The sequence below is a fragment of the Schistocerca cancellata genome, chromosome 9 (genome assembly GCF_023864275.1).
Source record: "Schistocerca cancellata isolate TAMUIC-IGC-003103 chromosome 9, iqSchCanc2.1, whole genome shotgun sequence".
NCBI lineage: Eukaryota > Metazoa > Arthropoda > Insecta > Orthoptera > Acrididae > Schistocerca > Schistocerca cancellata.
Window position 1 is genome coordinate 492,222,913 of NC_064634.1, and position 24,559 is coordinate 492,247,471.

A 24,559-nucleotide genomic window follows, 5' to 3' on the forward strand; every position below is an offset into this window, starting at 1 on the left:
TATCAAGATTAAGAAGGCAAATGATTTACAATGTATCACTTACTTTGAATGTTGCTGCGTAGAAAAAGAGAAGCCGAGACACGCAAGGAGACGTAGATAAATGCAAAGGGTAACACGGACGAAGTGCTAACCACCACTACATGAAGAAAGCTGTCTATTGTTTTTATGGCAGGCAACACACGCGCGGAAACCATAGGTGTTTCTCGAGTGATAATTTCGACTCAAAAAGTAGATATGCAATCAGATATGTTTTCTTAGTTAGTCGTAAGCGTTAACTAATCAGCAATGTTTAAGTTGTCGTTAGCTGTTTTGTTTCATTTTTTTCTTATTTCCTGTGCCACATAGCCTTGAGATATGAAACAGTGACGGCAGATCACGATCTAAACGACAAGGCGTAGTAGAAATTCACGGATATCACAGGATATTCTAAATTTAACTGATGAAAGGAAAAAAATAGATATAGCAAATGAAGCAGGCGAAAGGGAATACAAACGTCTAAAAAGTGAGGCGGACAGGAAGTGCAAAATGGCTACGGAGGTATGGGGGAGGACGAATGTAAAGATACACAAGCATATACAACTAGGAGAAAGGTAGATACCATCTACAGGAAAAGTACAGATACATTTGAAGGAAAAAAAAAGCAACTTTACCAATATCAAGAGCATAGACGGAAAGCAGTACTGCAGAAACTGTACTGTACGAATATCAAGAGCATAGATGGAAAGCATTACTAAGCGAAGAAGGGAAAGATGAAATGTGAAAGGAGTATATGAGCAGGCAGTGGAACGAAACTGAAGGCCTTTTTATAGAAATGGTACGTAAGTGAAGATGAACCAGGAGACACGATATTGCGAGAAGAATTTGACAGGGCACTGTAAGACCTAATTCGAAATAAGAGCTCTAGAGTAGACGACCTTCTCCCGAGATATGCATGTCTTTTCAACTGACATTAGTTGAGCTGATAGTGGAGATATAAACATGTGAAACACGTCGTGGAAATATAATGTATTGTGGCTCGTAACATTAAACTTGTAATTTCAATCGACATTCTCAATCCACTAGCAGTCATACAGTACTGTTGATTATTTATAAATTATGCTGTTCCCATGTAACTGTGAATTACTCTTAGTAAGATAGTCGTGTATTTGTGATCTTTTCATGATGTGTAGACTTTTTATATGACTCTGTAGAAACAATAACATTTATTAGTTTATGTTTACCTTTTACACCTTTAACATGCCCTAATACAACAACATCCAGCAACGATCTGCGATTAACACTTGTGGTGAGTAAGCACGTGTATTTGAGTGTTTATATCCTTGTGTTTTCGTATGTATACGTGGTGTAGTCCCTCATGTCCCCATTGGTCTGATCACTTTGAGTCCTCATCTGCTTTTTTCTGAACGGGTGTGTTTGTACTCACTGTCAGCAACCGCGTTGTGGTTAGTCCATTGTTTTTTTCCTTTTATATGTATTTTAATGTAGTACGTGATGTGTGATGCTGTATCTTAGGTGCCAGCCGGAGTGGCCGTACGGTTCTAGGTGCTACAGTCTGGAACCACTACGGTCGCAGGTTCGAACCCTGCCTCGGACATGGATGTGTGTGATGTCCTTAGGTTAGTTAGGTTTTAGTTCTAAGTTCTAGGGGACTGATGACCTCAGCAGTTAAGTCCCATAGTGCTCAGAGCCAATTGTTTTGTATCTTAAGTGTTTATATTGCCTAAGGTATAGGAACAGTTCAAGGGATAGCACAATTCACCGCAAGTCCAGTCAGCCACCTCACTGATGCTCATGCATTTCGGATACATTCCGTGTGAGCTGCTGCGGGACGCTGGATTCTAAGTATGCTAATCAGTCCTATTACCTCAAGCGAATTAATTAGATACCCTCCAAAATAATTAATTAGAATTTCCATAACAGAAAACTGAAACAAGATTCACAGTTAATTCGGTTTACTACGTTAAAGTTAATCACAAACCATGGCACATATGGCAAAAAGGTCTTGGGCAAGACTCCAATAATCATGTATAAAGATAACAAAAAGCGGTTGCAAAGTTGTACCGTGCTTGTCGTGATGTTGGCAGACAATACCAGAGAAGGGAATGCGTTGCACAAGTGTAACAAATCGGTCATTCGAATCTGAAAGCAAGTGTTCAGAGTGCAGTAGAGGTTATCGAAATTCCTGTCCCTGTTGATCATCACAGTTCAGTCTCACCATATCGATCGGTATGTAGACGTTGAAGCGGCCGCAGCGCAACAGCGACCCATACCTATGGCTAGGTTCGAGTCAGCCTGAAATCTTTCAAAGTCCCTCACCTCATCTGCACAAGGATTGATGGCGATGAAGGCTGGCGGAGGAGATGGCTCCCAGTGGTCAAGCGAGGAAGAAGTCAAAGTGTCGGATACTAAATGTCAAATGAATTTGTTCCTACTGTTCATTAAAAGGAAACTTGTATCTCTATGTTTTGCGTTCACTCTATTTGGATAAGCTGGGTGCTGAGTGCTGACAGGTCAAAATATATCATCAAAGATGCCAGTCCCCTGAGTTTTTTCAGGGTCTGTTAACAAGTAATGTGTTTCCTACCATTTAGTGCTGAAAAGAGGTATTGTAAGTAGGCTGTTTATGTTTTCTTATCGGCAACGTTACGTAGCGCTCGGTATGAAAATCACTGGCTGTGCTGTGTGCAGTCTGTGGCTAGTTTGCATTGTTGTCTGCCATTGTAGTGTTGGGCAGCGGCAGCTGGATGTGAACAGCGCGTAGCGTTGCGCAGTTGGAGGTGAGCCGCCAGCAGTGGTGGATGTGGAGAGAGAAATGGCGGAGACTTGAAATTTGTAAGACTGGATGGCATATATATTATGATTATTAAGGTAAATACATTGTTTGTTCTCTATTAAAATCTTTCATTTGCTAACTATGCCTATCAGTAGTTAGTGCCTTCAGTAGTTTGAATCTTTTATTTAGCTGGCAGTAGTGGCGCTCGCTGTATTGCAGTAGTTCGAGTAACGAAGATTTTTGGTCAGGTAAGTGATTTGTGAAAGGTACAGATTAATGTTAGTCAGGGCCAGTCCTTTGTAGGGATTTCTGAAAGTCAGATTGCGTTGCGCTAAAAAATATTGTGTGTCAGTTTAAGCACAGTCGTGTATAATTTGTTCTAAGGGGACGTTTCAGTATCTCACTCTCTTTCTATCTCTTCCTGTGGCCACTGAAGTGGGAACTTGGCAATACTGTCAAGCTTCTCACTCTGACTTCCAGTTTATTTAGCCAATTCAAATATATCTTACGTTGTGTACAAAATTCGTTTTTGTGCACCGGACTTTCAGTAGTGTCTCACACTTACAATTAGGTTCCAAATGGTGGGCTATCACTCCATTTTCTAAATGTTATCTGTGGTATCCGCTGTATCCCATAGAAACACTGTTTTCTACTTTTTGTTGACAATTGAGTGCATTTCCTGGACCTTACTAAAACAGCATTTCTCCGCTCTACATCATTATTTGGTAAAACAGTCCCTGCTGGAGGCCTCATGCTATCTGAGATCCTATCTATGTTGCCTGTGGTGTCCCCAGAGTCCAGTTAGGGCAACTCAAAAGGCAAGTCGGGTCAAGCAAGTGGCATTAACCTACGGCTCGTTCAGAGCGTCCTTCTGAGAATTTACCCTAGTGGTGAAACCTCCGTCAATTTGTGGAACTTCACTGCTTGCTTGTAGGCTGGTAGCCTGCCAGTGTGTGCATCGCAGTGGATTCATACTTCTACACACTATGCAAATCCAAAGAAAAAGGTAAATTAAGGTAATTAACTGTAGTCAATCACTGATACTAATATGAATTTCACTTCTCAGTGATGTTTAAGTATTCTGGTGTAGTGGGTCTTTATACCCTGATTTTGTATTAATTATGAGACATTTTGGGGAAATGGTGACATAAGAAGACCGTAACTGAGTGAGAAGTGGACAGTGGCTGAGAAACTGATGCAATGTACGCAGCCACATGGTAGACAGTGGGCGCCACCATCCAGGAACTCTCCATATTTGCCACTTAGTTCCAGTCGGTCACCACTTAGATAGCACTCATAAACAGAAACCTACTCATACTTCTTCCGTGATACTATATAACCGTCAGCTCCATCTGCCACTGCTTTTTTCTCCTACCATAGAGAGTGCTGATAGTTGGAACTGTTTTATCCTTCTGCAAAATCTGCTGTACGAAACAGAGCGGAGACAGGAGTCATTCCACTGCTCGTGGATAAATTGAGACGACAGCCTCACTCGGCCATTTGTGGTTCATCAGTTCCAGTTCACTCCAGTCGCCCAGTTCAAGGTTCATCAGTTCCAATCTACAGATCTACAGTTATTGCCCGTCGACATAAGTCATCATCTGCCGCGGCTATACCCAGACGCTAATAAACCACTGATCATTGCGCAGTAAACGCACATATTGAGAGATTGCTAGTTACAGCGTTCCAGACTGAACTTCTACAGATTATGTATTTCACTTTTAATATGCTAAGCTGTAGTTGACTAGCATGTAGGACATTGACTACAGAGCTACGCATTAGTCATCACACAGAACTAGGTATTTCATTCTACATAAACTGTTTTAAGAAATGCTATTTATTCTTTATCACTGCGTTGCACATTTCACGTGTACTTGAGATATTACGCCACGTGAACATCTCAGTTGCAAACCAGCTGCCCCGTAAAGCAACTCATTTTCTGTAGTAGGGAGTTTGGATTGTGCTAGCTTGGATGTTGGGGATCAGAACTGTTTAGGCGGATACAACATCGTAAGATGCCGATCAGGACAAACCAGGTGTTCTAAAGGATTAAAGAATTTACAAAGGCAACGGCCCCATTGGCGAATACATGCAATTACGTCAACAATTTTTTGTTCCAACACAACACTTCTGCATCGTACACCTTTGTATATAAAATCTTTGTAGGATTCTAACCCCGTTTCTTCACCAGGAAAAATTCAAAGAATTTAGTACACTGTTTGGAATTGTATGGCACCAACCAGATGTGCTTCACCTAATGATGATTTCGCTATAGAATATAGAGATGTTGGTATCAAATGGTTCAAATAGCTCTAAGCACTACGGGACTTCACATCTGAGGTCATCAGTCCCCTACACTTAGAACTACTTAGTCCTAACTAACCTAAGGACATCACACACATCCATGCCCGAGGCAGGATTCCAACCTGCGACTGTAGCGGTCGCGCGATTCCAGACTGAAGCGCCTAGAACCGCTCGGCCACAACGGCCGGCCGTTGGTCTCACATCTGCAGAAATTGAAGCTGAGATGGAAAATTGCCAAGAAAACTTTAAGCTGCTGCCACGATTCGTTGCATGATTCGACTGGAAATCTGAAGCTTTATTGGACTGTATTTGCAGACTGGAGCAGCATTTCATCACACATCATGTATCAGGTGATGTTCAGCGCAAATCATTTCTCATTGTAAATGCAGGGCCAAAAGTTTTTAATTTATTATATAAATTGTGTCCAGAACACATTTAATGACTCATTTTTAGAAATAGTGGCCGAGTTGGCATCATATTTTAAGCCACAATTCGATGTTACTGCTGCGAGGCATAAATGTTATTGACGTTTTAAGAAACAGCATCAAGTTTACAAACAGTGGTAGCACAGTTACAGGGATAAACTAGAGGGTGTACATTTCAATACAAAAATTATATTAAGGTTGTAATCACTCCGTTTGGTCTACACGAGAGGTACGACAGGTTACCATTTCGTATTGCCATTTCACCGAATTTGTTCCAGAGGTGCTCAGAACAATTAATTCAAACTAATAGGAACGCACTGAGCTACCTGGCCGACATCACTATCTAAGGAAAAAGTCTGGAAGTACTATTACATAATTTGGAATCTTCAAAATTTTAAAATGGCAAATTTAAAATGTAACGAAGGCAAGTGCATATTCTTACAACGTGAGGTACAGTTGCTAGGACTCATACTGCCAAAACATGTCATCAGACCGATGCCACAAAATAGCAAAACAATTAAAAACCTCCAGTTCACATAGACATCAAGCAGTCACATGCAGTATTATGAGAAAATAATCATTACGGGAAGTTCATCCGACATGCTGCTCCCAAATGTGATCCACGGCACCGAGCGAGGTGACGTAGTGGTTAGCACACTGAACTTGCATTCGGGAGGACGACGGTTCAATCCCGTGTCAGGCCATCCTGATTTAGGTTTTCCGTGGTTTCCCTAAATCGTTTCAGGTTAATGCAAGGATGGTTCCTTTAAAAGGGCAAGGCCGACTTCCTTCTCCATCCTTCCCTAATCCGATGAGACCGATGACATCAATGTTTGGTCTCCTCCTCAAAAAACAACAACAACCAGCTGAAACACGTCACAAAATATTATGCAAAGACACAAAGAGGAACACTGAATGAAAACATGAATATGATACATTACAACAAAGGTTGTTAGAAGCTTTAAAATGTTGACGATAGCAGTATATGCTTTGGAATAAAGAATCGGTGCCATTTTATCACACTGTCAGCGTGGTTTTGAGCTGCCAATAGAGTTTGCGTCATAAACACTGACAGTTGCTCAATCAGAATGAGAAGGAGGCTTTCGCGATTGTCTTAGCGGGGAAAAGATTTCGTGTCGTAGAAGAAGTTGATTAACGCCGTGGTGTAGTGGTTATGATAGTAAACTGTTGCATGGACGGCCGTGAGTTAAAACTCACCTGAACTGTACAATTTTAATTTCTATATTCGGTTCGAGTACATTCTAGAAGCACCCGCAAGTGTGAAGAATCGTTGGACTGGATAGTTCTGTAGCTGTATACAGGGTGTTTCAAAAATGACCGGTATATTTGAAAGGGCAATAAAAACTAAACGAGCAGCGATAGAAATACACCGTTTGTTGCAATATGCTTGGGACAACAGTACATTTTCAGGCGGACAAACGATTGAAATTACAGTAGTTACAATTTTCAACAACAGATGGCGCTGCAAGTGATGTGAAAGATATAGAAGACAACACAGTCTGTGGGTGCTCCATTCTGTACGTCGTCTTTCTGCTGTAAGCGTGTGCTGTTCACAACGTGCAAGTGTGCTGTAGACAACATGGTTTATTCCTTAGATCAGAGGATTTTTCTGGTGTTGGAATTCCACCGCCTAGAACACAGTGTTGTTGCAACAAGACGAAGTTTTCAACGGAGGTTTAATGTAACCAAAGGACCGAAAAGCGATACAATAAAAGATCTGTTTGAAAAATTTCAACGGACTGGGAACGTGACGGATGAACGTGCTGGAAAGGTAGGGCGACCGCGTACGGCAACCACAGAGGGCAACACGCAGCTAGTGCAGCAGGTGATCCAACAGCGGCCTCGGGTTTCCGTTCGCCGTGTTGCAGCTGCGGTCCAAATGGCTCAAAATGGTTCAAATGGCTCTGAGCACAATGGGACTCAACATCTTAGGTCATAAGTCCCCTAGAACTTAGAACTACTTAAACCTAACTAACCTAAGGACATCACACACACCCATGCCCGAGGCAGGATTCGAACCTGCGACCGTAGCAGTCCCGCGGTTCCGGACTGCAGCGCCAGAACCGCTAGACCACCGCGGCCGGCGCGGTCCAAATGACGCCAACGTCCACGTATCGTCTCATGCGCCAGAGTTTACACCTCTATCCATACAAAATTCAAACGCGGCAACCCCTCAGCGCCGCTACCATTGCTGCACGAGAGACATTCGCTGACGATATAGTGCACACGATTGATGACGGCGATATGCATGTGGGCAGCATTTGGTTTACTGACGAAGCTTATTTTTACCTGGACGGCTTCGTCAATAAACAGAACTGGCGCATATGGGGAACCGAAAAGCCCCATGTTGCAGTCCCATCCTCAAAAAGTACTGGTCTGGGCCGCCATTTCTTCTAAAGGAATCATTGGCCCATTTTTCAGATCCGAAACGATTACTGCATCACGCTATCTGGACATTCTTCGTGAATTTGTGGCGGTACAAACTGCCTTACACGACACTGCGAACACCTCGAGGTTTATGCAAGATGGTGCCCGGCCACATCGCACGGCCGACGTCTTTAATTTCGTGAATGAATATTTCGATGATCGTGTGATTGCTTTGGGCTATCCGAAACATACAGGAGGTGGCGTGGATTGGCCTCCCTGTTCGCCAGACATGAACCCCTGTGACTTCTTTCTGTGTGGACACTTGAAAGATCAGTTGTACTGCTAGAATCCAGAAACAATTGAACAGCTGAAGCAGTACATCTCATCTGCAAGTGAAGCCATTCCGCCAGACACGTTGTCAAAGTTTCGGGTAATTTCATTCAGAGACTACGCCATATTATTGCTACGCATGGTGGATATGTGGAAAATATCGTACTACAGAGTTTCCCAGACTGCAGCGCCATCTGTTGTTGAAAATTGTAAGTACTGTGATTTCGAAAGTTTGTCTGCCTGAAAATGTACTGTTGTCCCAAGCATATTGCAACAAACGGTGTATTTCTATCGCTGCTCGTTTAGGTTTTATTGCCGTTTCAAATATACCGGTCATTTTTGAAACACCCTGTATATACTGCATGTGTTCTGGCCGGAGGCAGTTCGCTGCGTGCATGTGTGTGCAGGTTCTGAGTAAACCTTCGTTCAGTGAAGTTAGTGTTCGTCCTTCATCTAATTACACCTTCTTCTACGTGACATCAGTCTCGTGGAGACGCTGGGTATTGGCCCTCGTGATAGCGCACAATATCGACGACACAGCGGCTCCCACCTTCCACGATAGAGCCTCCGTTTACGTGGCGAGAAACCCGAGTTCTAGCCGTATTCAAAAGATCGCAATCTACCGGAGACAGAAGAAGAGGACGTGCAATGCACAGCGTCCAGGAGAAACTACAGCATCCTGCATTCAAGACGTCTTGGTGCTGTGTAAAATAGTGGATCCTCGAATGGAGGAGGAAGAAAAGGTTCCACATGTCATGAAGGGTGTTGCTGAGGACATGTATCAAGCCCTACACCTGAAGGAGGTTTCGACAGTAGACGACATCATAAAATGGTGCCAGTGTATCGAGACACTGCATCAAAAAATAATTACAGGCAAGAAGTTTAAACGGCTTCCAAACGTCGTATCGATGTCTGTGATGGAGGAAGAAACTGATTTCACAAGTGTTCTTCGTCAGACAGTGAGAGAGGAAGTTCACTTGGATTGCACGGCGAGCAAAAACTCGAGACGCTTCAAGAGGTCATAAGGGAGGAAGTGGAAGACATTCAACCCAATCTCTCGTCCTTAATTTCCCATCAAAACGGTGAAAAAGTCGAGACCCAGGCGAAGTAACGTTCCTACAATGCCGCGTGAGGAACCTGTTTGGGCACCAAGTAAGACTGACGTCTGGAGGACCCAGACAACCAACTAGTGTGGGGTCAAATGGCTCTGAGCACTATGGGACTCAACATCTTAGGTCATAAGTCCCCTAGAACTTAGAACTACTTAAACCTAACTAACCTAAGGACATCACACACACCCATGCCCGAGGCAGGATTCGAACCTGCGACCGTAGCAGTCCCGCGTTCCGGACTGCAGCGCCAGAACCGCTAGACCACCTCGGCCGGCCCCAACTAGTGTGTTTCCACTGCGGACGACGGGGACATGTTGTGCGCTATTGTCGAGAAAGGCGGCGCATATTTGATGACGCCCGTGCCAGAAGACAGCAGACCCATCTTAGCCGACGCCAACTCCGGGAAGACGAAGATGAACAAGATGATGTGGGTGCAGGACGACGTAAGTCACCATCGCCGCCATCTGGCCGCTGGAGAGGACGCTCCCCAACACGCCGATCGAGGTCTCCATCGCCTTTTAGAAGCTCCAGCCGATCACCTAGCCGCCGCAACCTGGAAACCTAATGGGTGCGACCTTTCTTGGAGGTGAGGCCGCCGAAGAGAAAAATCTTCCGCCGTCGAACACTACAAAAATGCTAGGAATCTACGTCAATATCCTCATGGATGGCCGACCAGCCCAAGCTCTTGTGGACTATGGAGCATCATATTCAGTCATTTCGGAGAAGTACAGTCCCGTTGCAGAAAACCGTATTCGTCGACAGCAAAATATCTCTGCTGAAGGTGGCTAATGGGAAGTATGTAAAACCTGCAGGAAGATGTGCCATTCGTGTGGGTATAAGTGGCCATACACACCCCTAGAAATTCATCGTGTTACAAGAGTGTAGTCATGACGTCATTCTCGGATGGGACTTTCTGAAAGGTTCTCAGGCAATTATAGATTGTGGTCATTCGAAGATTATGCTAGACGCGATGAGATACTGTGGACAGGAAGATGGGCATCCGAGTGTGCGGAGACTATTTGTGCTGGATAAAGTGATCAGTTCTGCTGTTAGCGCTAGAAAGGTAACTGTCACGTGTCATGCCATGCATCACCCCATGCATCTTGGTGGAATATAAGAGAAGCACTGATGAATAACTTGGTCATCCCAGCCTCGGTCGTCTCTTGTAAGAACGGATTCGGTAAATTGTGGATAGTTGACTGTCGCCGAGAACCGCGGTGGGGGAAATTAGCGCTACGACTGCGAGACAACATCTTCTAGCACGACTATCACCAGATCTCACTAAGGAACAACACAAGAAGCTACTTTCCATTCTTCAAGAGTCCTCTGAATGCTTCAATCCACAGGTGAAGCGCAAATTAGACAAATCGACGGGGAAGTACCGAACTAGCACTGGAGACCATCAACCAATAAGCCAGAGAGCATACTTTGTGTCAGCAACGGACCGTCGAATAATGTGCGACAGACAATCATTCACTTTGTTGGTTGACAGGTCTTAAGGATCCAAAAGGACGACTCGCCTGGTGGGCACTACGTCTTCAAGAGTATGACATTACCATAGTGTACAAAAGTGGAAGAAAACACAAAGATACCGACTGTCTCTCAATAAACCCTGTGCACGACCATCAAGACTTTAATGAATATGTCTGTCTCGCTTCACTGCAGGATCTCTGCTGAGCGGAAGAAGGACGCCAAGATATCTCAAATTATGTTTGCCTTAAATAGATCAGAGGATGTGAAAGGACAATTTAAGGTAGTGAATGGATTACTTTGCAAGAACAACTTTGATCCGTTTGGAAAGAGGTGGCTACCAGTGATTCCTAAACACATGCACTTAGATGTTCTACAGGAATTCCATGACACACCTGAGGCCGAACATTTAGGATTTATTAAGACATACGATAGAATCCGCAAGAGATTTTTCTGTCCAGGTTTATTTAGGAGTGTCGGTCACTATGTGTCTCACTATCGAGAGTGCCAGAGGAGATAGGCAGTTCCTCAGAAACCACCTGGCCGACTCATACCAATTCAACCAGCCGAAACGTCTTTCCAGCGTGTTGTAATTGACCTCCTCGGACGATTTCCAACGCCTGCTGGTGGCAATAGATGGATTATTGTTCACACTGATTACCTGACACGCTATGCCACACAAAAGCCGTGAAAACAACAGAAGCATCCGAGGTAGCCAAATTCATTATGGAAGACATTGTATTAAAACATGGTGCCCCAAGGCACGGATCGAGGGAAAGATATATATATATATTTTTTTAATAAAATGGCTCTGAGCACTATGGGACTCAACTGCTGAGGTCATTAGTCCCCTAGAACTTAGAACTAGTTAAACCTTACTAACCTAAGGACATCACAAACATCCATGCCCGAGGCAGGATTCGAACCTGCGACCGTAGCGGTCTTGCGGTTCCAGACTGCAGCGCCTTTAACCGCACGGCCACTTCGGCCGGCTGAAAGTTTTTCAATCCAATCTTGTGACAGAGATAAACCGTCGCTGAACATTACTCAGCAAATGCATCCGCAAACTAACGGGCTTACTGAACGCCTTAATAAGACGTTGGCCGACACGCTATCAATGATCGTCGAGGCGACTACGACGATGGACACTGTGTTTCCGTTACATCCTGATGACGTGGACGACGACTACATCGGCCAGGTGTTAACCAGAGCTGAGGAAGCTCGGCAGTAAGCTCGCTTCCGCACGCTATAGGCTCAATAAAACGATCGCCGAAGGTACGACGCGAGCCACCGCCCTGTTGTGTACCAGCCTGGTGACCTCGTCTGGATCTTCCCTCCTGTTCGGAAGGTTGGTATCTGTGAGAAACTCCTCAGGCGCTACTTTGGACCTTATAAGGTTGTAAGACAGTTATCTGATGTTACTTATGAAGTTGAAGATTTCGACCCCGATACAAGACGACGAAAGATCAGAAATACGGTCCACGTCCTTCGAATGAAGTCCTATAAGGATCCTGCAACCCAGGGAAATTCGAATCTCCAGCGACAGGCAACAATCTGAAACGTGACGAAGAGCGTAGCGGCAAAAGTATTTCTAAGAAGGACACCGCAGGGCGAGAACCAGTCATCGGGATTTGGAGTACGCAGGACCGATGACTCGTCCCCGGACTAGGAGGACGTAACACCGAGACGATGTTCTCTTAAGGAGGAAGCAATATCATAGAAGAAGCTTAGTAGCACCGTGATGTAGTGGTTATGATACTTAACTGTTGCATGGAGGGTCGTGAGTTTAAAACTCACCTGGACTGCGCAATTTTAATTTCTATATTCCGTTCGAGTACATTCTAGAAGTATCCACAAATGTGAAGAATCATTGGAGTGGAATGTTCTGTAACTGTGTATATACTGTATATGTTCTGGTGGGAGGCAGTTCGCTCCACGCTCTTGTATGTGCAAGTGCTGAATAAACCTTCGTTAAGTGAAGTTAGTGTTCTTCATTCATCTAACTACACCTTCTTATACTTGACAATATTTACGGGTGCACATCTATTCACCTCATGGACAAGAAGATTTGGTGGCTATATTTGGGCCGAATAACCTCTTCAGTCCCAGCGTACACATATGTGTACATCAATTCTTTGTAGTGTCATCTTGCCAAGAGCCGTTTTCCCGTATTGAGACCTTACGTGTACGACTGTTCACATCATGCTGTTTCTGTTTTTGTCACTACGTCGCGTGCCAGTCAGTTTTGGCGGGTTTTCTCTCATCCTGAAACTTCTGGTCTGAAGGATGGTGTCATCTGCGAGACGCGAGAAAGGTAAATTCAGTTTCAATAGGCGTTTTTGAAATGTATTGCTGTTTTTATAGTGTCTTACTCCTAACAAGACTTCAAGGAAGTGGTATGGTTCAAATGGCTCTGAGCACTACGGGACTTAACATCTATGGTCGTCAGTCCACCAAGGAAGTGATATGTGCATGCAATTAAAACGATAGCTTCGTAGTTTTACAAACATCGACTGTTGAATTTGTAGTAGCCGTCCGGCATGCGCGAGCGGTTCTAGGCGCTTCAGTCTGAAACCGCGCGACCGCTATGGTCGCAGGTTCGAATCCTGCCTCGGGCATGGATGTGTGTGATTTCTTTAAGTTAGTTAGGTTTAAGTAGTTCTAAGTTCTAGAGGACTGATGACCTCAGAAGTTAAGTCCCATAGTGCTCAGAGCCATTTGAACCTTGTCAGACGAAGATGAGGATTCTGTCGATGAACTTCCAACTCCACCTGAACGAAATGGTGTGCTTGAAGCTGAAGCATGCAATGTGAATGTTATTCCTGAGGCACCTGCGTCTGACAATGACGCACACAATCCTGGAACATCAGCTTCATCTTCTCACTGTTGTCTATTATCTAAGTAAGCAATACATTGGTGTAGTTCTGTGTGTCATCTGACAGGATTTAAATCAGTGTTTTTCAGTGGTACTATTTGTTTGCAGGATGTGTAATCGACAACGTTCTGACGACAACTTTGGACAGATGGTGAACTGAGAAATCCTTCACAGTTTTTCTTCGAAAACATCGATAAAAATTTCTGGAAAAAATGTTGCAGGACAGAGTAATTTATATCACTTCCAAAATAACTCAAACAATCTTGATAAAATAGTAATGTAATTTTGTCCCTTGTCGACATTGAGATATTGATGGGTACATTGAAATTGCCCCAGGCAAGACTTTGCTAGAATATGCAACTTGATATTCCTCTTGTATCATCAACCATGACAAGAGATGGACACTACAAATTACGGAATAATCTGCTTATTGTAAATAATTTGGAAGATCAAGACGCAAATGACAAACTCTGGAAGGTTAGAAATGTAATTGATGCTTTCAAAAATAAATGTATTAGTTTACCCAGGTCTCAAAACCTGTCTGTGGATGAAGAGATGAATCCATTCGCGGGGAGGTGTAATATGCGAACATATGTAACTTCCAAACCTAATCCACTTGGCCTCAAAAATTTTATTTTGGCTTCAGCAGATGGACTGGTCCTTGATTTCTATATACAATGGCAAAGGAAAAATTCCTGAAAGCGATCAAAAAGAACATGGCCTGGGAGCGGGTATGCTCAAACTACTGACTAGAACTGAACCCAGTGATTACAATCATGTAATTTACAGCGACAGATTTTTCACCAGTTCAAAATCTGTTCAACTTTTACTAGACAGGAATATATTTCAGACAGGAACTGTGATGACCAATAGAATAAAAGAAGTAGCTTCTAAGTTCAAGAGAGATCAGGAGCTACAGCGGGGATCAAAAAATGGTTCAAATGACTCTGAGCGCTATGGGACTTAACATCTGAGGCCATCAGTATCCTATAACTTAGAACTACTTAAACCTAACTAACCTTAGGACATCACACACGTCCATGCCCGAGGCAGGATGCAAACCTGCGACCGGAGCGGTCGCGGGCCTCCAGACTGAAGCTACAGCGGGGTGAATGGGATGTAAAGGAAGACCAGCAAGTTTTTGCCCTCAAATGGAAGGACAATAAATCCGCCACTTTGTTATCCTCGTGCATAGGGAGCGAACCAGACGGTACCTGCAAACGATGGTGTAATACAGAAGAAGCAAAGGTTAGTGTCAAACAACCAGCCATCATCTAAAGTTATAGTCGCAATATGAGTGACACTTATCTTTGTGATAGGTACATGGCATACTACAGATCAAACATCAGGACAAAAAAGTGGACTGTCAGAGTATTCAACCACTTCACTTATTTAGCCGTAATTAATTCATGGATTATGTACAAAAGGTGTTGTCAAAAAGAAGAGCTACCAAAACAAAACTCGATGTCTCTCATTAACTTCAGAACTCACTTTGTCCACGACTTGGTAAAGTCTTCAACAATTGTAGAGTCATTGGAACTATCGAAAGATATTTCTCCGAGTGTGACACAGGAGTATGTGAGCAGTTCTGATGAAGATGAGCAGCATCATCCCACAAAACGAAGACGAATTGTGCCAAAGCCAACTAGAGAAAGCAAAGAGTTGACCACCTTCCTGAATATACTGAGAGTAGTTTTGCCTCAAGGTGTCTGTTACCAGGATGCAAGTCACTTTATCACATAAAGTGTAAAAAGGGCAAAGTTCATTTGTGCGTATTAAAAAACAATTGTTTTGCTAAATTCCATAAATATGAGAATGTGTTCATAAAATGTAACGTGTTCATAAAAACGAGAAGTAACGTGTACATTTTTCATTGGAAATGAAAATATGAAAATACTGTGAGATCGGAATTTTTTTCTCTGGAAAGACCCAATGTACAAATATATGTACATTCAATTATTCAAAAATTATATAAAATTAAATTTCAAAATTTGTTTTTTTTTTCGTGCTACTTTGAGATCAGCAGCACCAAAAAAAGCAACAGAAACATTTTGCTATTCTTTGTGTATCTTTCTTTGTTTATCTTCGGGACTGAACGCTGTTCTTTCTAGGACATCTCAAAGGTAGCAGCACTCAGCGCTACGTTTGTTAAGTTATGGGTATTAAATAATTTTCAGGTCTACTGCTCAACAACTGAACCCTGATTTGTTAGCACTACAGTCAACAGGACAGGATAAAAAATTAGGTTCTTCTGCTGATGTGTGGAAAATATCGGTCGAATTCTAATTTAATTAGAACGCTTGTGCCAAATGATCATGTTTATCAGAGGTTGAGCAGTGCATTGAACTGGAGTGATCTGTAGATTAGAAAAAATGATTAATCAACTGGAAATTAAATCATACTGCCACACGATACATGCAATAACATTTTACAATTGTGTATAAGGAAAGGCGAGAGGAGTTATTCTGAAAGTGCTTAAATCTTAAGTACATCAAACGTTACATGAAAGCCATTGGGACATAGCACATATCGCATGCACTGCCAGAGAGCAGTGCTACCGAAAAAATATAGATAAATACATTGAAGCGATGCGCCCTAAATCCGAATTGTGGCAAAAATATAATTCAACTCCGCCTCAACATTACTTTCCGTGGCCACTGATACCAGACCCAAATGTTAACGATTACGTTTATGAAAACAATCCAGACTCTGTCTAGGGTTTTGCCCATTGAAGGATTTTCAAAGCAACTGTAAAGGGCAACAACATTCAATTCTCTTCTCATGAATCCAATAATTTCTTTTTTGTAAGGAATGCCTTTTCAGTTTTCAGAACCGTGTTATTCGATCATGAAGCTAACGGACCTGTAGAAGCTTACATATGGAATTTCAGGCCTCACATGATAAGGCTTTTTCAGCAATAGAACCCTTTATTAAAATTTTTCTTTCTCAGTACACAGCCTCTCCACGTGATGCAAAACCGCCAGCTAACACACTTAATAAAAGACGTAATCGTATTTTTAAGTGACTTTTTTCGTGAATCCACAGCATGAGCATCAACAACAGTCTGGACAAACATATTTTAAAGTAAATGATCCGGTACTCATAACTATGTATATATACAGAAAGAAGTCATACAGCAGCTTGGCAATGTAATACATAAAATACAACGTCAAAACGACGGCGCAGTGCGTCATTAACATCATGTGAGGCCACAATCTACTCATGCACATACTGGCGAAGCTAAAAGGCTGCTCTCTTTTTCAGGTACAAAAGACAGAAGACTTCAGTGCAGAAAGCTGGAGACCTACAGATGCAGCCAGCAGATGCAGTTGAGGTGTCAGGGAATGACTTCCATGGTACTAGAGGGAGCTGTAGAGGGCATAAACTATAGAGGAAGACAGAGATTGCAATACATCCAGCAAATATATGAGGGCATAGTTTGGAATTGCTACTCTGAGATGAAGAGGCTGGCACAGGGGAGGAATTCGTAGGGGGCTGCATCAAACGAGTCAGAAGATTGATGATTTTCATGATCTTATGGGGTGCTTTCCTTCTATGTATTTCACCAGATATCAGACGGTAGCATCCTCAGGATATGCTAAACAGCACTATTGACACCCCACACCATCACATGTGTACCACATGCAATGGTGAAGCAAATACTACTCCAAAAACACACTTGGCATCCTGGCAACCTACATGTCAGGGGGGGGGGAGGAGTAAGCTGGAATATAGTTTCTTGCCCCTGATGTTTAGGCTGTCCTCGAATGCAGGTCGATAAGGCAGGGCTATATTATTTCAACGTATCTGTTGTGGAGGGCAGCCTATATAACAGGAGGTGAACAAAAGCCTTGCTTTGCCTGTGCACTTGTCATGCTGTTCTGCAGAACATGTGAATAAAACAGGTTGACACTACTCCCTCACTAAACTCCCATTATCTAGAGCAGCATACATGTCAGGGTGTGAGTCTGCTACTGTTTGTCCCTCCCTGTTCATTTACTCCTGACCCTCTCCCCATGCTTGTCTCCTCCTGTACCCTCTTCCTATCCATATCTTCTTGCCCCGCTCTTCCTGTCCATTTCCTCCCTCTCTTTCCCTTCCCTCTTTCCTCCTTCTCTCTCATACATTACATGCCCCCATCATGCATCCTCTCCTCTATACATCTCAGTCCTTCCCAGGCTTGTCCATCCACACTTGTGGCCCCTGTGAAAGCATGTTGAAACAGCAGCAGATACTACTCCCACAACAGACCTGTCATGCAAAGTGCTCTGTGAGGCAGGAGACTGAAAACCATTTTTTGCCCCCAACATGTATACTGTCATGTTAATTAGGTCAATTAGACATGCTGGCATTACACCAACACAACACACCTATCTTGAAGGGAAATTAACTTGTTGGGGACTGGGAAACTGTTTCTGGTCCCTGACATATAGGCTGCACTGCGGAGCAGGTTGATAAAGCACATCAGTGCTATTCCCACCATCCACACTAACCATGCAGGGTGGCCCACATGGCACGGGGTGGAAAAAGATGTTCTCGCCCTATCTCAGCACCTATTGGACCTAGGAGGTTATAAACACCACAGTGCAGATGCACCAAAAGCTCGGGGTTTGTGTGTCAAATTTGGTTGAAATAGACCCAAGAATTTAAGAGGTGGTCCCCAGACATGCATATATAAATGGTACCTCACATATACTGGTTTCTTAGCACATATCGAAGACATTTGCCAATAACACTCATCTACTCATAATTACAGTGAATCTAGATATAAATTCGCATATTTTGCAATTGTCAATGGTAGTATGACACAATTTCGAAATTTATATGATGATTAGAACCTTAATATACTGAGTTATATTTGATGTATTATCCTTGGTTCTCTGTTTGGTAGAATATCTTAGAGGCCCATTACCATTGGTCATTTGCAAATAACATAAAGAATCTCACAACAAGTCTTACTTTTTTGGGTGGGGGCGTTGTTCTAGTTCTTGATGACTGTAGGTAACACATTAATTTTCGAGTGCTGTCCCTCTTACTTTCTTAATTACGTAACTCTGCATCATCCGCGTATGTTCATGACAACATTATAAGCACATCTCATATAATACTTAACTCTTCCATGCCAAAAGAGGGAACACCGGCCAGCAGCGGTAAATAAACGGCACTTTTGTTTACATGTAAAACCTTGTGTGAAAATAAGAACTTTTAATATATCTCTGATACCTTCGCGAAATATGAAAAAATGAAAGTAAGACATGTTTTAAACGTTATTCCACCAACCTGAGGTGTGAATAACTGGGATTCGTATGCGTATTGTACTAGGTTTTTAAGTTTGATCTGTAAGGTCGCATACGCTCCTAATAATCTGCATGTCTGTTTAGACAGCACGTGTAATACCTATACACAGTCTAGTCAGTCAAACATTCGTTCTTTAATCGTGTAGGAGAAGTGTGAGGACGTCTCAAACCTATATCACGCATCGGGTCACATATTCATAAGCCAGCAAATGGCGTCACCGTAGAGGCGCATAAATTGGAGGAATCTCAACTTTCACGCAAGCGACAAGTTTAATTAAAATACTTTTTAAAAAAGTTAATCTCGACACAACACAGCCAGACAGCCACATGAATGAAACTAAAGCTACCCGCCACCTGAAAGTTGATTTCTTTTTACTAGTCACGGTGCTATTAGAACTGGTATCGTCTTCGTCTGACGTTTCAACTGACTTTACCAGCCAGTTGGCGGGGGACCTGCAATGTAATACGAACACCGAAACACGGTGGAATTCGGCATTCTTCACAATAACAAACCATTCTCAGAGACAGCAATCTCAGTCTTCTTCTATTTTGATGTTCACCTAGTTCGACTTTGGGTATAGTATTGGCTAGAGAATGAAGCCCTTGTCCCTTTCCTCATTAGGGCTCATGCTATATACACTGCCAGGCGTTGTGTCACTCCCTTTGTCATCACTGTTGACATCTCAAAAAGTATTGATTCTTTGTAGGAGTCACTGTATCCTAAAGCAGACAGTACCATACTTCTTGCAAATGAATGCGGTCAGGACAACATGGAATAGTCTCATGAAATAGTTATGTTTGACCACTGCCACAATTCTATGTGGTATGGCTATCCTTTTGGTCCATTTATTTCTTCTTCACTAGCCGATTACCGAAATTTTGGACAGTATCAGTGATGAGGACAACTATCTGTGTAAAAAACTAGTCTGGAAGGGGATTTCCGATGTGTTGTAAACCTGCTATCGGATATCTTCAATAAGTGTTTTTGCTATTGTTTCAGTCTGTCGACCCTCTTCCGTTTATGATGAACTTTTTGACTGATATCAACTATCTGTAAGAATTCTGTACCCAGTGTGGTTGAAACAAACAATAGCTGGTTTCTTAACCGATGAGGCAATCAGTATATCACTTTCATACTTCGTCAACGGTTGAGCTTTCACAGTCTTTACATCAGGATAGTTGACACCATGAGTCTGTCTTGTTAACTGCTGAAGGCAAAACTGACGCACCTCATCATTTTTACTAAGGTAGCTTTTTTTTTTGATGTGGTACTGGGCATCTGTTGCCGCCAAATCAGAAACTGTTCCATCCGACATATTACTGAACGTCCTAATTCATTTTTTCGTCTCTTAGCAAGGTTCAGAAGAGTCACTTGAAGCCCCAGCTGTCGACCGGCTGGGAGCTTGTTCTGTTGGGCTAGACATCCTGGGGTAACAAATGACCAACACAAGAATACTTGGTTTTGAAATAAAAAATGCTGTGGACCATATCGAGTCTCCTTTCGGCTGCAAGCATCCGCAAGTCTCTTAGCTTCCGCAGAAATTAGTTAGTGTAATTTTTCTAAATAGTTCACGAACCTTAGCCACATTTTTGCCCTTCAGAATGACAGCTACCCCCTCCTTCCTCTTTTTATTTGTTCCAAGGTAATTGTTCAAGCCAAATTTGGACGTAAGTGATGACACTTCTCTGCCGTCACCTCGTGCATCATCATACAGAATACACTTTAACCCATCATCTACGATTATTTAGGCGTTTAAACTGAATTTTTCTGCGTTCTTACCCCTCCACCTCGGCAACTACCAGCCACTCTCATAACATCGTGACACTACTGGCAGATGAAATTCGGCAATGGGTAAGCAACAACGTCCGGGAAGGACGGGGGGGGGGGGGTCCAAAGATAATCAACTTTGCCGAAAATTGCGACTTTTGCGAGGTCTAAGCGAAAAACCCAAAAAATACCCATTTTCCTGGTTATTCCATTTCTTACCCATTTCCACTTAAAGTAGAAAAGGAGTTTTGCTATTTGGGGAGCAAAATAACTGAAGATGGTCGAAGTATAGAGGATAGGAAATGTAGACTGGCAATGACAAGGGAAGCGTTTCTGAATTTCTGAAGAAGAGAAATTTGTTAACATCGAGTATAGATTTAAGTGTCAGGAAGTCATTTCTGAAAGTATTTGTATGGAGTGTAGCCATGCATGGAAGTGAAACATGGATGATAAATAGTTTAGACAAGAAGAGAAAAGAAGCTTTCGAAATGTGGTGCTACAGAAGAATGCTGAACATTAGATGGGTATATCACATAACTAATGAGGATAGATTGAATAGAATTGGGGAGAAGAGGAGTTTGTGGCGCAACTTGACTAGAAGATGGGCTCGGTTAGTAGGACATGTTCTGAGCCAGCAAGGGATCATCAATTTAGTACTGGAGGGCAGCGTGGATGCTAAAAGCCGTAGAGAGAGACCAAGAGATGAATACCCTAAGCAGATTCAGAAGAATGTAGGTTGCAGTAGGCACGGGGAGATGAAGAGGCTTGAACGGGATAGAGCAGCATGGAGAGCTGCATGAAACCAGTCTCAGGACTGAAGACCACAACACAACAAGAACCCATTTCACCAAAAATTTTGCGGGACTTACAAATTCGGATTCAGCACTCTCGAAAACATATAGGTTTGTCAAAAATATTCTTCAACAAACTTCCCACTATTTAGCCTTTCCGAGCGCCATTTATAACGACAGTGTCCCCAGGAGGTGACTAATTTTTGTCTGGTGTGGTTAAATGGTCGATTTATGAATATTTGTAATTATTCTAATAGGTTTGCTCATGTGTGTCGTCACATTTGTTTGTACAAAATTAATTGGTTCCCTTCATGTCCTGAAGATATTCATCTACATTGAAACAAATATGTCAAGTACTGCATCATGGAATACACAGCTGAAATGGTAAATTTTATTAGAGACCATCGATTTCGATCTAAGATCAGATCGTCAACGGGTCCAAAATTTATCTCAGATATGCATTTGGATAACTGGAATAAAGCCAAACGCTGTGGGCGAGAGGCTCTAGGCGCTTCAGTCTGGAACCGCGCGACCGCTATGGTCGCAGGTTCCAATCCTGCCTCGGGCATGTGATGTGCATAGATTAGTTAGGTTTAAGTAGTTCTAAGTTCTAGGGGACTGATGACCTAAGACGTTAAGTCTCATAGTGCTCAGAGCCATTTTCGAACTGGAATAAAAGCTATCAGGTGTACATTATTCCTTCATTGATATTAGCCGTGTTATTTAAAACTGCATCCATTTAACCGCATAGCCCTTTTTGTCTGGTATACTCATTTCCACAAGAAGGTGTCTCCCTTCGTGGCTCCCGAAGACGTACAGTGCGCAGTTGAACGCCGCTGCTGGCGTTCTGTCGTAGTCGCACCGTCGTCGGCGCAACCGCTTCACCGTGTATGTTGGGCTATGTGTCTATAAAACGTCTTTCTATGGTTGAACTTAGTGACTTGGACTGCTTCACAGTAGTGCCAGAGTGGCCCCGTTCAGTGCCATCGGCCGGGCTGGCACGCCGCGCGGGGCCTCGGATCACGTGGTTCGATCACGTGGTTCGCCGCCGCCGCCGCCCGGCTTCCCGGAACGCCATCGGCGCGGCGCCACCGCCGAGCGCCAGACAATTGACGGCTGCGTTCCGCCGGCTGTGGGGTCGCACAAAGCGTTCCGGGATGCGAACCCGCAACAATGGGGCGCCTACCTGTTTCCGACTCCCCGAGCATCATTAATCTCCTCGCGGCCGGGAACGCGTCGCCGCGCCGTCACCGCCGTCTTTTCTGCCCCTGAAAAAGCCCGGGCCCGCTTTTCTTCGCTCCTCTTCCTCCTTTTCTGGCCCCGTCTCTCTTTTTGCCCCCGACCGGCCGGGCAACCGCGGCTGCCCGGCCACTTTTTCGCCCCCACTTTTTTTTTGTTTTTTTCCTTTTAACTATTTTTCGGAGATGGCGCCGCACCGCCAACGAGGCACGGAGGAATTAATTACTAGCGCTGATGATATTTGTGGCGAAGGGCCGAGGAGCGCGGGCCAGTTTGGCCGCTGATGGGATGTGACTCGGCGATCGTGCGGCCGCCGCTGACGATGCAGCTCTGCGCTCCATATATCATCCCGCCGCCACCGCCGCCGCCGCCGCCGCTGCACTACCGCTACGCCCAATCTCGCTCCTGCCATTGTCTCTCCCCCGCTCCTCGTAACTCCGACAGTTTCCTTGTCCCGCGCCTCTGCCTCCACACCTTTGCGTTCCTTTCGCCTTTTTCCAATCTTCTCTCTCTTTCTGTCTCCCCCTCCATCTCTCCCCCCTTTCCCCCCGCCCCACCTGTCCCTATCTCTCGCTCCCTAACCCTTCAGTCCCGTACGTAAGTAAACAAATCGCCAGCCGAAACAAAACAGAAAAATTTCAAAAGAGAGAACAACCGTTGTTAAAAAAAAAAAAAAAAAAAAGAAAGAGAGAGAGAAATGTACCACGGTGTCACCGGAGCATTGCTCTGCAAGGAATTTATCGACATGTCAGATCTCTGTTTTAATTGAGCGAGACTATAATCTACTGAGACACGCGGCTAAATGATTCACCTGTGCCGTGCGCTCCCGGACGCCCCCTGTTTTCCAGTCGCGCCGTAGACACAGATAAGAGAGTGGAGAACGAGTTCTGGATTGGATGTAATTGGACCAACAGCTCCAGATCGGAATATTATGACAAGGCTCGATGCTTAAATGAAATTAGAATAGCCATACGTTTTGCTCTTCGCCCTCTGTGTCAGAGTAGCTACTGGTTACGAATAGCTGCAGGCTAGAGCGATGCCGTATCTGACTTAGCGTCTTTAGCCGGCTATACATATTTCTGGTTTCTGTAACTCGAATATGCCGTCATCTCACCCACAGTAGAGCAATAGTAAACCAGAAAGAAAAATTTTGCACTTTTACATCTCTGACACCAGCCTGTCCGGAACCGTGGGACTGCTACGGTCGCAGGTTCGAATCCTGCCTCGGGCATGGATGTGTGTGATGTCCTTAGGTTAGTTAGGTTTAAGTAGTTCTAGGTTCTAGGGGACTGATGACCTAAGATGTTAAGTCCCATAGTGCTCGGAGCCATTTGAACCATTTTGAACACCAGCCTGGATTATTCTGCGCATAAAAATAGCAACGTAGGTGACTTTATTTCCTACACTACATACTGGTCTAAGGTACCGTCAAAGTGTTTGTGTCTTGAATCCTTTGGCTTACCAGTATAACCCATTTGTAGCAAAGTGACTTGCTGTAGCATCAAAAATCAGAATAGGAACTCGGCTGTATATGCTTGATACTCAGTAAAATAGTTTAATGCGAAACTGAGGGGACACGAGTACTTCTGCGCACATGCACGGCTTTTACATAAACTTCACTGATTTTGCACCTTCTTTTCACCGACTTCGTCACACCCATCACCGAATTCGAAAACAGACAGAGGTGTCTTGTCAACAACAGTATCCAAAGACAAGCAATGATACAAACTTGCAAGAATTATTTAATTAATTTGGCCTAACGAAAAACAATAACCACTAATTTCGGA